This window comes from Taeniopygia guttata, chromosome 1A (genome assembly GCF_048771995.1).
Source record: "Taeniopygia guttata chromosome 1A, bTaeGut7.mat, whole genome shotgun sequence".
NCBI classification, from domain to species: Eukaryota; Metazoa; Chordata; class Aves; order Passeriformes; family Estrildidae; genus Taeniopygia; species Taeniopygia guttata.
Genome location: NC_133025.1, coordinates 62,950,698 through 62,967,587, shown reverse-complemented (window position 1 = coordinate 62,967,587; position 16,890 = coordinate 62,950,698). Strand labels below are relative to the sequence as shown.

Sequence of the window (16,890 nt, the reverse complement as noted above, 5' to 3'; positions counted from 1 at the left end):
GATGCAGAGATCCTTCCTTCCCCTGAGCACAGAGTGCCTAGAGGTAGAGTTTTGATATCAGCCTAGGCTTCCATGCCCTACTCTGAAGCAAACAATAAATGAAAAGCTTATTGTGCCTTCATGCTGAAGACAGCACCTCAAACACAATTGTGATAAATGGAAAGCAATCTCTAATTTTATCCAGGTCTTTTTTTTGTTCTGCCAAAGCCACAAACAAAGCAGGAAAGGAAAAGAAGGTAAAAAGAGCACATTTAGTCTTGCACTCCTAGTAGGGCTTTGATGACAACCACACACAGTGGATTATATATACTTCATTTTCCAGCTAATAACACAAACTATTCATTCCTTTCCAACAGACTACACATTCCAAAAATATTTCATGTATGTTTAATATGCTGATTATTTCCTCCATCATTTTACTAAAGGCAAATTAAATAGACCTAATGATCCCATCCAGTTCTATAATCCAAGGTCCTAAGGCACACTACAGTTGTTAATTTGCCATGAAAAACACCCTGCCATATAGCTGTGCTAATAAATTATTTTGGTAGCTGAATCTAATATACATTTGGCTTCAGTATGACCCATAGTTATGCTTTTAGCTTTAAGGAAAAACATTCCTTTTCAAGTGAAAGAAAACATTTTGTTTGACCTGAAGTGCTTTATTTCTGAAGAATGAAGATTTGGAAAGCAGTGGCCAGATTCATATGGAAAGTTGTTCAAATGAAGTTGAGGTTATTTGGCCTTGTGTAGTTTAATGGTTAGGACAGTTTTGAAGAAAAAAACATGAAAGGGGATTTGAAGACAGGTCTATTCCAAAAAAATCATCATCTCTCTAGTTAGGGCTTTTCCTGGAAAGCAAAGAATCCATAAACCTCTCCAGAATCAAGCATCAAAGGTATAAACTCATATTTACCTCACAGGGACTTAAACTACAAGACAAAGTTTAAGGACACAACTGAGCATTGCTTAGAAATCCTTCATGTAGCAACTCAAATCTCCAATTTAGACATATTTTTCCCTCTCCCAGTAGTTTATCCCCCTTTTTCACCCTCCCCCTAGAATTGTTTCTTCAGGGGAAAAAAGCTTATTTATTCTATTCTTCATTCAGTTCCATTTTTGTCAAAGTAAATGAAGGCATAAGATTGTGTGACTCAAACCAAGTCACTAAACGCTGAACTCTAACGTTAACTTCAGTGAAAGTTGCATGACATCCAGAATCACTTACTGGTGGAACTGAGTCTAGACCACAGAATCTTCCTTTGTGGTGATCTTGCTACAGCACAGATGCCCCAGCAGCAGCAGAATTAACAAGTCTAGGGGTTTTTTATATTTCCTTTTTAGATAGTGATAAGCACAATTCACTTCATAGATGTTCTTTTATGCAGTTTAAGATTGTGGGAAGTAGTGAAACAAAATTAAGGTGAGTAATTAGGAAAAAATTAACAAATAACAAATTTAGGAAGCTGGAAATCATTGCCTAATATACATGCAGAATGTAATAGGAATTTTTTAGACAAAGCACCCAACTTCGTAAAATATTCTGACAAAGCATCTCCTTAGTAGATTTAATTTCAGCATGTTTGCAGCACGTTTAATGACATTTTCCTCTCAGATGCTATTGCTTTGTGATTTGGGTCTCTTGAAGATTAATTTATCTTCCATTTTCTTGCTCCAGATCCATAATTAGGGTCCTTCTATTAATCTGGGCATGGTGCAAGTGCTGAGAAAGAATTAGAGCCTGCTCCGTGGAGCTTATAGGGACACTGCAACTCCATCTTGTTTTCTTCTTTTACCCTGAATTTTAAGTACCTCACTTGTTATTGCTCAGATTTAGACAAACCTAGCTCTAATTCATTACATTCACAGTAAAACCCTAAACATGAAGGTTACAGTGTGAGCACAGACCTCATTTTGCAGTGTCCCATTACAAGTCATGCATTCTTAGTGCAAGTACACTTTAGCTAAAGCCCTAACACCATCAGATATCAAAAGGATATTTTCATGTCACTGTAATTTCATCCACTTTAGAGAAAGAACTCAAATCTTTCCTGCTTCAGCACACTGAACTCTTGTCTTTTAAAGGATTTGCATCACTGAAACTAAGTGGAGATCCTTCCAGCTTCCAGACCTATTTCAACAGCTACAGTTGTGGCTCTCACCCCATTTTGCTTTGTGGTTTGAATAACATACACCCTATTTGTGAATTTGCCTGTCCACAAACCAATGACTGCACTGAGAGCTTGCCACTGTCCAAAAAGCAGATACAGATGTGACCTCTGCCACTACAGCTCTATTCTTTCAAGAAAACCAATAGAACTGAGAGAAGTAGCCAACTTCTCCATCTATACACATTGGTACAGAGCTATTTTTCAACCTTCTCATGCCAAGTTAAAATAGCCTCAAACCCAAAAACTTGTAGAGCTCCTTGAAAGCAGTTTACATACCTTATTTTATATGTTCACAAGATGCAGACACTTGGTATATTTGCAGGCCTGTTTTGGCAGGTGATAATCTGAACTACAAGAATCAGAAGGAAATCTCATGCCACCTGTAACCTTAAACCCAGGAAAACTTAAGGGAGTGCTGGTATAAGAATGCATTACACCGAATGAAAGCAGTAGAAAGTGAGACAACATTATCAGGTATGTCAGTGAGGGGAGGTAAAAACAGTGTGTAACAATAAAACAGATATATATCGTGTCCACAAACATAAAAAGCTTCTTTCTAGGATTTTCACTCATGCAATCGCATTCTCAGCATGCACATGCCCATCTATCCCTCCCAGAGTACCTCCACAAGACATTAACAGTTTTTAACAAATTTTCCAGACTAACAAAATTTTTTCAATCAATAGTGAATTAAGTGACCAGAAACATTACAACTAGCTCTGCTGAGGAAAAGTGGGTTCTTTAGATTAGGATATCTGTAGAGGTCAAGGATCCACATGCGCAAGACTGACCATGCAAACATCTGAACCATGACAAAATTTTCAGTCAGAGATTGCTCTTCCTTGAGACAGCACAGTGAACAATAAGACGTACATTCCCATAAAGCACCAGCCTAATTTTGATATTTAAACTCTGGACTGTTTATTTTGGACATTTAATATCATTAATGGTGTTTGCTGGGTTCAAGCTGATAGAAATGCCACCAGACAAGCACCGAGTGCTGAAAGGCAACTGATGACGTTCTGCTCAGTGTGAAAAGCTGACGCAACAATTTAAAGTGGAGAGGGAAAGAGAGACTGAGCTTTGAGACTGACACCCAAGGACTGTTTATTCAAGCTAAGCCACTAGAAGCCACAAAGTTGCTGCTATAAAGCCAAAGGAGAACAGATTGTAGCATCTATGACATAAGACACAGTATGGCAAGGACCCCTATTTTAGCAAGAAAAGAAGCCAGTCATGTTTTGAAGAAATATTTGGCAGAGTGGGGAAGAAAAGGAGAGAGGTGTCAGACCATGCCTCTCAAGTTGTGAACCCCTTAGACTTGCTTGGCTTCAGCCTGCTTGTTATCCTCTCTCTGCATATGATACCACCTTTCACATGATTAGCAAAAGCAGCTATGTCACCTCTGCTTGAAGGGGGGGAAGTCAAACATATGGCATCCCTCTCAGAAACAGGAAGGCATTTAAGGATTAATGAATCATCTAGAAATATTACCAAACCTAATTTTGCTAAGGGGTAAAAGGGCTGTTAGATATTTTAATTCTATGGGATGACTGCTCTGCAGAAATGTATGTGCTGAGGTTTGACCAACAGCCATTGAAAGTGGAGGAAAAACAAAGCTGCTCAGAAAACATAAAAAGTTGGGGTTGAAGGAGATGAGACTGGAGGAATGATTTGTTTTGAGAAAGGAAATTTGTGCAAGGAAAAATGAAAAGGGCAAAAGTTAAAAATGTAAAGAGCATATATTTAAATTAGATTTTCAGGGTGAAGTTTCAAATAAACAACTGCTGATCTCAAACAGATTGCAGGAAAATATCAGGGAACATAGGTAAAGCAATACACACATTCACAATCTCAGCTCCGTGTGTGTCGAGGAAACGGGTATGTAGGAAAAGTAAGAGGGAAAATACAAAAGGTGTTTGGCAGCTGCCAAGTGGGAAAGGGGATGTGAAAAGAACAGCCACAGAACTCCAGTACTATGGAGATCACTTGCAGGAAGAGCACCTCAGTCAGAAGCAACTCTTAGAAAGATGGAGTCTCTTGACTATTGCTGCAAGATATGGAATTAGCACAAAGTAGCCCAACTTCCAGCTGGATTTGAGTATGTACAGCAACAGAGAGGGATGCTGTACTGCACAGGTTGTACCAGACAGTGACAAAAAAGCCAATTCAGTCAGAAGGAGCAGGCTGGACAGCTGGGACCCTTGGGATCACACAGCAGATATAAAGTGGCCAGAGTTAAAGAAAAATACAAAGGGTTGAGTTTCATTTGCTTTATCAAAATCTGCATGAAAGGGGTAACAAAATTAACACTAAGGCATAAAAAGAGAAAAAATTATTCCTGTACAAAGAGCAACACAAAATTAAGTAAAAAAAAAAGGTGGAGCTGAGAAGATTAAAGCAATGCATGAAGCAGAAAGGGAACCAATATTTCACGGTCAGCAAGAAAAGGTATGTTGGGGTCTCATTCTGATAGATAATTTGTGTAGGGAAGATGCATAAATACCTGGTGTGAGAGCAGTTTAAGCAAAGCAACAAAAGCCAAATAAACTTTCTGTGTATTTTCAACACCACAGGCAGGGTTACCCCCCATTATATTTCTTCTTTGTTGAAGCCATTCTTTTAAGAAACTGTATTCTCACACCTGCCTGGGTGTTGAATGTGTGGTATTTTCTGTCAGAAGAAATACAGTTTTCAAGAGTGCAAAAGTGAGTTAGCATTCTCCCTTGTAATACTTTATAAATAAGGTTAGCTTGCCCTCCTACACACAGTACATTTAACATGTTGAAGACAAATTGACTCAATAAATTCTCCTGTCTCAGAAAATAGCGAGAACAACATGTTGATGACATTGAAACAGTAAAAGATTGTATTCTAAATGTTCCAACATCTTTGACACATTATTTCTGAGACTCTAACATCAGTGGCATGAGATTCCTATTTTCCAGCCTTCATAGCATCATCTTTCATGTTTTCTCTTGGAACTATGAACAAAAAAGTTCCTACTGTGGAATTTTCCTTTGTGCTTGTCCCTATTCCTTAACCTTAGTGTGAAAGGAGCCACATCTCCGTGCCAACATTTTTCCCTCCCTACTGTCCATTTGCAAACAGCAAGATGATAAACAGGATCCATGCAGTGAATAAAAGAAACAAGTGCCTAAACTGTGAAAATTATTCTAGCAAGTTACACGTGTATGTTATAAAACCTGTTATCTACTGACTCACAACTGTGGCTATTGCAGGTTGCTCCAGTTGGAGGAGAAACTGGTTGGTCAGCTATTTCTCTGATGCCACTCTGTTGGCTTGTGCAGAAGGGAAATCAAAGAAGACTTTTTTATTTTTTTAGCTTTTATCCTGGGCAAAAATCTTTGGATTGATATCTCCATAACTTCTACTGAAGTGTTTCTTGGAGAAGCTTTACAGCTTTCTATGGCTTACTAGAATTATAAGGGAGGTGCTAGGATCCAATTCAAGACTTATCACAGCCATATCTGTTAACTTCACTTACTCATCACAGCAGCTTAGGACAGAGGGTTGACATCTATATGTCACCTTCAAAAGGAAATAAAAGCAGAAGAGTCTTACTAGAGGATTCAATAAAAATTTCATAATTTTAAGCAGCTATCTACAATATAGATCAATAGTATCTATCTATAGTAGCTATAGGTTAGTATCCTATCTATTAGGGTGTTTTCATGTGCTACTCCAAATAGTAGCTCAGTGCACCTGTCTTTGGAGCTTTTCACTCACTGCCCAGGTCTCTTTCAGGCTGCTTGCAGGAACACACAACTAAAGGCTCCCAAGTAGTGTCAGGTGTATGAGCAAAAATTTCTGGCTGTGGCACCTCACACATTGTGTCCTAATGAGAGGCACAGGGGCAGCAGCTTCTTACCAAAACAGCCTTGTCAATTTTGAGATTGACAAGCACACCCTCAAATTTTAGAATGAGAAAGGGAGAGGAACAATCTTAATCCTGGAAATGCTCTCAGTTGACATGACAATTTATATCCAGGGCTGAACCCCAAATTATCTCCAATGACACTACTTGCATTCACATCAGATCCATGCAGGGCCCTATCCAAGGTTTAGCTGGTTTAAGTTTTCCAATCAAATTTGGCTCAAAAGCAAGATTTGCAGCTCAATAGAAATTTGAGGGGGCTTTTCAGACTTGATTGCAGTCCAAATCAAAGCTAAGTGAGATATTTTCAGGAATTCTTCTGAACTGGAAGTTCCCCAAACCATTCAGCTGCTCAGTGATTATCACAGATAAAATGAGCATTGACTTCACAAAGCAGTGATAGGGACTCAAACTCCCAGTTCCAAGTAGTTCCATCTGTGATGTGTTCTGTGAGGAGGACATGATAATCTCCAAAGTTTGCCAGAAACTTAGCAACTACCCTAGCTCCAGTAAAATCAAACAGGGCCTAAGATGCTTTTAACAAATCCTCTTTATCTGAGGAATTACACTGTTGCTACTGAAAAAGAGTCATCTCTGGCAGTCCTGATCTCCCCAGCTGAGAAACTGCAAGCTTCCCCTGGATGAAGGGCTCCTGTGCTCTGGGTCTTGCATCAGCACAGCACCCACACCCAAAAGCAGGGGAGTACTTCTGGCTCAGAATATCAGTAGTAGATAGTCCCATTGTCACAGACTGTCTTTAAACACATCCAGCAAGCATAGGACGTTTTAATTATCCTTCCTTTGAAATTAAGGGTTCTGAACAACCTAAATAATTGCTAAGCCACAAAAAACTCCAGGTAGAAGATCTCCCAAAGTCTTCAGCCCTCCACTAAGAGTGAGGAGCCCACACTCCTACAGCTTCAAAAGGAACACAAAATGCTAATTTCTGCTTCTTGTTGATAAGAAACTGAGCTGCCAGCATCCACTCTGAATTCCTCCACTATCTTATCAGAAGTTGTTCCACTGAGATGGTAGGTACTTAATAGATTTCCTAGAGTCTCAAAATCTACACAAACACTTTCAATTCAAAACTTATTCCCTGACCTGTGTATGACCCAGTCCAAAATGTCACAACTAATCAATCCTCTTTGCTGCAGCCCGCTCTACTTTGTATCTGTGAGGAAGCAACCTGGGCAGGGCTATTTCCTAAACGAAGGTGAGACAAGGGAACTGCTGGGGCCACCAAGGCAGGTGCCTCACTGGCCAAGCTCCATCCCACAGAACTCAGAATACCTGCAAGCACAAATCCGGAGATGGTGGCCAAGCCCAGTGAAGAATCCAGGTCCTAAGGCAAGACTGTGACGATGATGCAGGTTCAGGTCAAGCTAGGAAGTCAGGGCATGGGTTCAAATCTGGCTTCATAGCAGGGCTCTAACCCATAACTTCTCCAGCAAAACTTGAAACAAGAAGGAAGGGCTGGGGCTGAGCTTAAATAGAGCTCCTGGTCTCTCAAGGATTGTGGGTAGAGGGCTCAGCTGGGGCTCGTCAGGCACATTAAGACTTATTAGTGCAATCAGGGCCCTGACAATGCTTTCCCAGGTGATCTCTATGTAATTTTGGGAACTATTGCAAAATTCCCAAAGAAATAGTAAATACTAGTCGTTATTAAAAATATCATAAATATTTGCTCAGCAAAATCCTGCTCAAGAGAGGCTTTTCCTGTGTCTCAATGGTTCCTAGCAACCTCTACATCCATTTGTAACCCATGCTAAGGAGATCATACCACTTCACAACACCTCAAATTATGAGCAGTTTTTAAATTATGACATTGCACTACATCTTTCTTTTTTCAATAGATCTAGAGCCAGCTAATAAATCTTATAATCTACTGCTTTCCTCTCATCTTTTATACAGAACTTGGTAGTAAACTCTGAGCTGTTCCACTGTGAATGCAGTTTTCACTCAGGTGAAAAAAGTCTGGGGTTTTCACTCACACTGGGACAGATTGTATTCCAGGATGGCTGTTACAAATGGCACACTACTCTGGTAGCAGATTCTCTCTATGGGAATCACTCAGTTTCTTGGGAATCCCTGGAGCAACTGTTCCACTGGATTTGCACTTCTGAAAAATACAGGAGAGGAGGAAAAAACCACCTCTCCCCAAACATGCTCATTGCCCTGAACAATCAATTCTTTGCTCCTTTCTTGTTCAGGCTGGCATTTACAATCAATCCCACAATGAAGTTTTTTGGACAAGACATCAATAGCAGTCAATGTTAAAGCCTCAGTCCATGCTTTTGGGTTACTACAAAACCATAGCTCCAGTTATTCCAGCCTGTGGTGGAAATAAGTTGCCCCTCTGGTTCTGAAGTTCTGAATCTGAAGAACCACTGCTGAGCCATTCCCACCAGAAGCCTCTTTCCTACAAGTAGCTGTGAGCATATTCTACAGTTTTAACCACTTGCAGAACATAAGATAATTTTTCCCTTGAGAGGTTCACCTTTGACTCTCAATAAGCTGTCATCCTCTTCAGTAATTTTAATTCCTGTATCAATACCCAGTCTATAAGCAGTAGCATCTGTGTCTTATTGAAAATGAGCTTTACAGCCCTGGTCAGTTAACAGAGAAAAAGTCAAAAGAGCCATTTCATCTCTGAATAGTAAATCATGCAATGACCATTAAAATGACATTGTTTTCCTTCCCCTTGTATGCAAATGTTATGTAATATTGAAAAAAAATCCCAACCAAACAAACAAGAAAAAACAGGAAAAAAACTTCTCTGGTAGGATTAAAGTCCCTCAAAACTGCACATCCAGAAGTCTCTGGGGAGCTCTCAGATCCTAAGAGTAGATTTCCCTCCTTGCTGTTATATGTGCCAGTCCCAAATTCATTATTTTAAGCACAACCCTCATTGCATTGGGTGCAGTTTCAGGCCAGCAGCTTTGGTTGATCCCAACCCATTTGTAAATATATCTTATTTTGTTCAAAGATACCAACATGTGCCCAGGATGTTACTTAGGTGAAATGAGTGAGCCAGGAGTAGTCCTGGACCTAAGCCACTTTTAGTAGTGCCTCAAATGTAGCTGCCCACTACAACAATCAAAGGCCACCACACTGAATGCTGCAAACCTTGCTTGCAATAAAAGCATTTTCTCTCATTTTTAGGGCCAATTTCTAGTGCCAATCTTCACTTAGCATTCAGTCTGAAAATCAGATTAAATTTTTACAGAGTCTTGGGAATCATGTATTCATGGAAAACTCAGAGCAAGCCTTTTAAAGTGTTCAAGGTAGTTTCTACACAGGAACCAAATCTGCCATGCTTTTTTAATTTTTTTTTTTTTTTTCCTAACAAGAATTATGGTTGACACACAAGAACAGCTGAAGGCTCTGTTATGCCCTTCTGATAGGTTTTTTCCACATCCTTTGTGGCCTCTTCTTTCTTTGCTTGATGGCAAAAACAGATGAGGTGGGTGTTTGATGTGCTGTTTCTTCCTCTGAGGGCCTGGAGCTGGCTTGGAACACTGCAGCCTTGATCTTTGCTGAATCAAGTAGAAAATCATGACACTCAACCAAAAGGTCTTCTGGGCCATTTTGCAACTGGCTGTTTAAAGCAACAGTACTGTATCAGAACAAATCTAACAGAAACATCCAACTCCATCTTTTTAGTGTTTCCCCTATACAGCTATGGTGTTTCTCCAGTGGGTTTACATTCTTATATTTTACATGCCTCCCTTTTTTTCCTTTTTGCTTTTCACTACACTTATTAGCAGGCATATAAAAAAATCACCCCAGCTCTAGAGCTACAAAAAATATAACCCATAACATCCTGCTTTAAACTTTGTCTAAAAGATGATTTCAGCCCAAGTTTCTTTGTCTGGAAAATTATCATCATACTGAGCTGCTTTTGGCATCGCAGGACAATTTGTAAAAGACTTACTCCACAGAACTTACTTATTTACTTACAGTATGTACTGAACAGTTCCTCAGAGAATTTGGCACAGGCTGGATTTATAAGGTACCACCTGTCAGCTAACAGTCACCATTATTCGCCCGAATTGCACAAGCAGACAGACTCACTTAGTCTGTTTAGTCAGGCTGGCCTAAGGGTTTGGTCAAATACAGGCTGAGGAGGTCCTGGCTTTTCCATTTTGAATATGGTGCCCCTTGTTGCTGGCTAGTTGTGTAACAGGCTTTATTTTCTTCTGTCAGCATTTAGTCAAACTATTCCCTTGCATTACTGTAAATTTGCTTTGTCTTGTAAGCCAACTGTGTTACTTTTAAGGATGGCTTGAAGGATGAGACAGGCTCTCATGCCAGCCTCAGAGCTGTGCTAGCAGAGCTCGTGGCAGGCAGTTCTCAGCCTCCTTAGGAGTGCTTGTTTCCCATTCTAGAACACTGCTGCAAGAAATGAGAGGTTTATGGGGAAATTCCATTGCTTTTCTATGAGCCAGTAACTTCTTCGCTGGCCTCGATCCAGGGAAACATATATATATATATTTATATTCATCTCCTTATAGTTTATCTGCTTCAGTGGTGTATGTACATTCCACAGATTTCCACAGCGCCCTGCAAGTGAGGTGAGGACTCTGGTTTTCCCCTCTCCCTGACTCCTGGCTGTCCTCTAGCCACTACAGACATTAAACCAAAGGCTTCCTCAAAGCTCAGGAGAATGCCATGTCCTTCTGGTGGCCAAGGCATGCAGCTGCCTTGGCCATCATCCTTTTTGTTTCTTATCCAGCCATCCCCCGTGTGGGGGACAGCAGGTCACTTGTAGGAGAAGTTAATCATTCCCTTTATGCTTAACCCAAAGATGCAACAGAAGGGCAAACACTGGAGGCCTTTCCCCAGGCTCTAAGAGAGGGATTCCACCCTTCCCTTACCTCTGAATCTCCTTGTCGTGGTGGCTTTATTTGACTGAATTGTGTGCTTCTCTGATTTAATTGTTATGTTATTAGGGTGAGTAAAATAAAGCTGCAGCTTTTCTTTTGCTGTATTAGTGCAGTTTAATTACATTTGGGAAAGGCAAAAAGGAGAGTGGGAGCTTGCCAACATTAATGCTGTCTGTCATTCACAGCCCATTGATGACAAGGAGTTGAAAGCTTGGCAGTTACTCTGGTAATCAGCAACCTGGCTGATGACGAATGGAAAAGATTATGTGAAATTTCCTGAAAGGGGGAAAAAAAAAAAGAGTTCTCCAAAGAAATAAAATACAAAATGAGAACAAAGGGCAAAAAACCCCAAACCCCAACTTCTAAATCCAACACTTAAATCCTTTTCATAATGTTTACATGAAAGATCCTACATGAAGCAGATGTAATAAATGAAAAATTTCCAATAGTAAACTGTGTTTAATGCCTATAAAAGGAATGTGTTCCTAAAATAGGAGCACAAATATGTCCACTTGATCGTTAAAATGGACTTTTTCCCCTCAGCTGAAGAATACATATCACTGGAAAAAAACAACCAGCCAATCCAAAAACCTTTTATTGCTATAGATGGCCACCCAGTAATATTTTTTAATTTATAACACTGAAAAGCAGCTCATCTTTTCGAGCTCTTCCAAATATATAATACAGCTTCCAAAATGTAAATACTTTGTTTTCTTTTTTATTCTCTCTACTTCATTTTCTATTTTTAATACAGGAGAATGCAGATATTTCATCTTGCTGTTAGGAACATAAGCAACCGCTATTCAGGTTTTAGAGTTACTTGCAGCATCTCAGCCTCTGACACAGTAGTAAAGTTCAAGAAAAACTCATGTTAAATGAGACTTGGAATTACATCAGTGCTTAAGGAGAAATTCTACAGGAGAAATTCTACATTCCACATGGTTTTGTTGTGACCTGTAACACGCATTATTTGTGACATTTCTCATTTGTCTTAATTAAACGCTGAATATTATTCCAAAGCCTTTTTTATTGGCATCTTTGGGAAGAAACTATGATGGCTTGTTTGAGGTTTTGTCCTGTCATTTTTCTGTAGCTGCTGGATATACTTACTCAGTTTTACAAATCACAGAATTGCACTTTGGTATTCAAGACTTCAGCTTTTCATTTTGCTCACAATGGGCAAATGGAAAGGTCCTCTGGTATCTATAGCATTATTAGACCATATTTTTAAGAACAAGAAAAACCCATACAATTGGACAATGTGTAACTGTTTGCTGGGCATCCAAGCAATTGTGAGACTTTTGTGCCTTCTGTTTTGCCAAACACAGCATAGGACAAGAAAGAAACAAATGGCTTTTAATCTCGACATTAAGCAACTCGGGCAATTTAAAGTTTACCGGCAGGCAATGATGACTGAGCAGGGCTGTGAATAGGGAATTTCTCTCTCACACTGCTGAACAGATACATCACTATGTGGCTCCAGGCTTTTTCCCCACAGGCAGAGTACCACAGCTCCGTATTTTATGAGGAGTTGCAGGGAACACCTAACCCCAGCTAAAAGGAGATCGCTAAGGTTTACTGCAAAACAACACGAGGCTGATTTGATTGGTAAATTTAGTGTTAAGAACTAGCTGTGTATTAGCTTAAAAATATCACACAGGTTAGACACCTCCTCCCCCCTAAAGAAATGACAATGGGATATTAGTCATTCATCAGACCCACTTCCACATTTCTGTGGAAAAGATGTAAAATTTAACAAAAAAATCCTGTAAACTTTTATTTTGGTGTCTGTGTGTGTTAGCAGTGTGAAGCTCCACTGCCTGACGAACAGATCTTTCCATACTGGACAACACATCGTTCTCTCCATGTGATAACCATGCCCAGGCACAACCTGATGTTCCTCCACATTTATCCAGGTTTCAGGGACATACAGCCATGCCTCAGAGCTCAGGTGCACCACATACCCCCCTGTCCTGGCAAAGACCACCCAGACTGTGTGGATCAGCTGCTCCTTGCAAACGTTCATTCCATCTGATGCCTCAGGAAAGCACCTGGGAGGTGCAGGCTGGAGTGCACAGGCACAGATGAGCTCTGCAGGGCATGTGCAGGATGTCTGACATGTCCCAGAAGTGATGGGGAACACAGAACCTACGAGGGGATGGATGGCACATTTCAGAGCTGTAGGCTGTCACTCAGCAGTGGGCTGCTGCTCCTCTTCTGCTGTGACACTGTGCTGACAGAAGTCTGCACTAACTCTTATCTGGAAAAATCCAACTGCCTAAGAAATTTTAAAAAAATCCTAAACTAGGCTGGATTTGTTCACTTAACAGGTGGTTTGGAAACACAGGTTTAATTTAAACCACACATAAATAATTGCCAGCAACCAAGAAGCCAAATCAAGTACAAAAATTCAGCTGAAGTGATGCACTGTTACACAGGTTTATGTTTATTACCCATTTGTGCCTTCCCCAGTGATAGTCTGAACTTCATTTGCCCAACCACCTTTCACTTTTGATAAGAGGATCATTTCCTCCCCATCAGTTGAAATTAATTTTTTTCTGTTGCTACCTAAGCACTCACAGAGAGCATTTTCCATCTTCAAAACTAATAATAACACATAAGCCCTTCCACCTTGAAGTAACAGTCTGTACAACCAAAGGGAACTATTTAGGGGTCCCTTGCTTCATTATGCCAGAATTTGATCAAAATCCCTACACATACTGCCCTTGCTGGACAACACAATTCCATAGCATCTTCCCCCAGTTTTTTTTATTTAAACAAACAAACAAACAAAAAAAAAATCAAGTAACATTTTGTTGAAATTTTGTCTGCACCTCTTCAATTGTCACAAAGAGATATTTGCTGTTCCTGAGCTTCAGAAGGTGACACCACCAGCCTGAGTGCCTTGGCTAAGCAGATGGAACAGGACGTAGCTGATGCAGGAAAGCAATTTTTGAGAGCTGCAGATTCTTCTGCAGGCAGGGTGAATATCTTCTTTGTTTCAATCCATTTGAGTAGTTCAGTTAAGGACTATTAAAGCTGAAAAATCAACATTAGAGAAGAAAAAGTAAGATTGCCTATTTTCCTCTGTCAATCTACAGCTAAACCCAAGTGTGAGAGGATAAGATCTGCTTTCCCTAAGATTGTCAAAGCCATGGCTACCAGATGCCACCAATTTAATTCCCCTTCTAGGGGCCATTATTTCAGTTAGTTCATAAAATACCTTAAAATGCAGAGATACTTTTGAAATGCATCAAACACTTTTGTGATGGTTTTAATGAACAATTTTAAATGACCTCAAATAAATTTTAGTTGAATGTCAGTTTTCATACAAAGAGAACTTGATGCAAATCATAAATAACTAAAAATGTCAAGTACTATTCACCATATTGTAACAATAGAGGGTAAGAAATTAACTTTTGAATAAAATATTTTAAACCTAAACCAGATGTATTTAATGTGTATAGATATGATGTTAACTCTATAGATGCAACATAAACTCTCAGCTGAAAAACAAAAATAGCCAGAGCTGCTAATTCTGATCAGCTGATTTCTGTTTACACATTTACCAAAAAAAGAAAAACCCATTTCTCTTACAAAAGACAACTAAAATTTAAAAAGTGTAAAGAAGATCTAAATTACCGATATCAAATATTTCTGTTTATTCTTTTAAAGAATAGTTGAAATTAAGGATTTTAATTTTTCTCCAGCCTTGCCTCACCTGGAACATTTAATCAACAATTTTTAATATTAAAGACAAAAATAAATAAGAATAATGCTTAGCACATTTGCTTCTTCTTCTTTTTTTTTTTTTTTTTTTTTTTAAGTAGGAATTTATTACTCATATTTCCCGTGGGGAAACCACACAGCCTCAAGATTTCCAAAAAAAGGTGCCTGTAATTACTTTTCTAAGCTTGTATTCATGCACCTGAATAAGTGGATTGATTGTGAATATGTTCTGCAGCTTCTAATAGTTCCTAACCATTAGGCCATATCAAAAATATCCCAAGCACATTTATATTGTTGCAGAACCGCTGACATGTCAAAACGCAAACTTTCAAGATAAATACGTATGTTTTGACAGGGATGGAAGCTGTGGGGGGAAGATTTCCAGCTCCAGTTTTGGGGTTCCAAGCCTCTGCCCAGAGCACAGGAACTTCTCGGGGGGCAGCTGAGGGGTCCCCATGCCCTGGGCAGAGCCAGCGTGCGAGTTTGGCTCTGCTTGGTCATACAGGATTGTGTGTGGGGCTCGATGCTTCTTTTCTTTCCTCCAGGACACTTCCCAGGGCTGTCTGCTTCACCCTGACCTGGAAGAGATGTGCAAAGTAGAATTGTTCTGTCCAGAATGGGTCTTTTCCAGCTCGGGGTTTTCAGACTGCTGTTTGAGCAGCAGTAAGTCACCATGTGGACCAAACCCAGATGTAACTCCACTAATCGTTGCTCGATATCCATCACGCTTTCTTGCCTAGCAGGCGATATGGGAACATGCGAGCAGGAATTAAATTTATTCTTGTAAGGATTTGAATTTTTTTCATTTGAGAATCGCTCTGCAGTTGTGCAGCAAAGCCCTTTACATGTCATTTGCCTCTCCTCAGTGCATGCGTTTAACTCTCCTGCTCTCTACTCATAATATCATAGGAGTGCAATATTATATATTTATGATTCTACGATGGCCTGATTTCGAAGCAGAGGGAAGCTATGCGTGCTCGGTGCCTCTGCGAAACACATCAGGCACTGCTAGGGAAGGGACCTTCCCTCGGCCACCCCTTGTCGCTCTGCATCCCGCCGGTCCCGGACCACCGGAGTCCCCCGGGCGCCCTTCTCCCCCACCACCACCACCTGCGCTGCCGAAGGGACGGTCAGCGGCTCTCTCGGTCCGCGGGGCGCTGCCCGCAGATCCCCCCTCGCAGCCCGGGCACCAAACTTCCCTCTGACCGCTGCGGGAAGGAGGGGGACGAGCGGCACCCTCCACCCCCAGAAAGGCCGGCGCGGGGCTCCTGCCTCCCGACCGCGCACACACGCTCCCGGAGGATGCTGTGCCCCGGCCCGGACCGCGCATACAGCTCCCGGAGGATGCTGTGCCCCGGCCCGGACCGCGCATACAGCTCCCGGAGGATGCTGTGCCTCAGCCCCGCACACAGCTCTCGGAGGATGCTGTGCCCCGGCCCTGGACACACTCTCCCCGAGGATGCTGTGCCCCGGGCCGGACCGCGCATACAGCTCCCGGAGGATGCTGCGCCCCGGGCCGGACCGGTCACACAGCTCCCGGAGGATGCTGTGCCCCGGCCCGGACCGCGCACACAGCTCCCGGAGGATGCTGTGCCCCGGCCCCGGACACACGCTCCCGGAGGATGTTGCGCCCCGGGCCGGACCGGTCACACAGCTCCCGGAGGATGTTGCGCCCCGGGCCGGACCGGTCACACAGCTCCCGGAGGATGCTGTGCCCCGGTCCCGGACACACTCTCCCGGAGGATGCTGTGCCCCGGGTCTGACCGCGCACACACTCTCCCCGAGGATGCTGCGCCCCGGGCCGCGCAGCCCCTCGGCGGGGCCGGGGCTCTCCGCCTCCCCTCCCGGCGGAGGCGGCCCCGCGCCGCCCCCGCTGACCCGCGCCCGCGGCGGGAGGGGGCGGCCCGCGTTCCGCCGCGGCGCAGCCCGGCCGCGGGCACCGAGCACCGGGGCCATGCAGCGCCGCGGCCCCGGCGCATCACCGCTCCGGCCGGGCGGGGAGGAGGCAGGGCCGGCGGTGGGGGATTCCTGGCCCCCCAAAGGAGGTGGGGGAGGCGGGGGAGGGGAGGCGGGGGGGAGGGGAGGCTGAGCTCCCGGAGAAGGAGACGATCGCTCGCACAAAATCCTGCGTCTTCAAGCCGGCCCCGGCGGGCAGGGTACGTATTTGGGAGCCCCCCCCCGCCCCGCTGCCCCCGCGGGGATG

General features: G+C 42.4%; 2 protein-coding genes across 2 annotated transcripts in view; one reads left to right on the top strand and one right to left on the bottom strand.

Moving 5' to 3' along the window:
- Window positions 1–16,890, bottom strand: part of SCUBE1 (signal peptide, CUB domain and EGF like domain containing 1) — a 247,626-nt gene that overhangs the window by 229,959 nt on the left and 777 nt on the right. The window lies entirely within an intron of this gene.
- MPPED1 (metallophosphoesterase domain containing 1) overlaps window positions 16,729–16,890 on the top strand; it is a 63,858-nt gene continuing 63,696 nt past the window's right edge. Inside the window, exon 1 of the mRNA XM_072923701.1 lies at window positions 16,729–16,843. The gene's annotated coding sequence lies outside the window, so the exon portion shown is untranslated. The remainder of the gene's footprint in view (window positions 16,844–16,890) is intronic.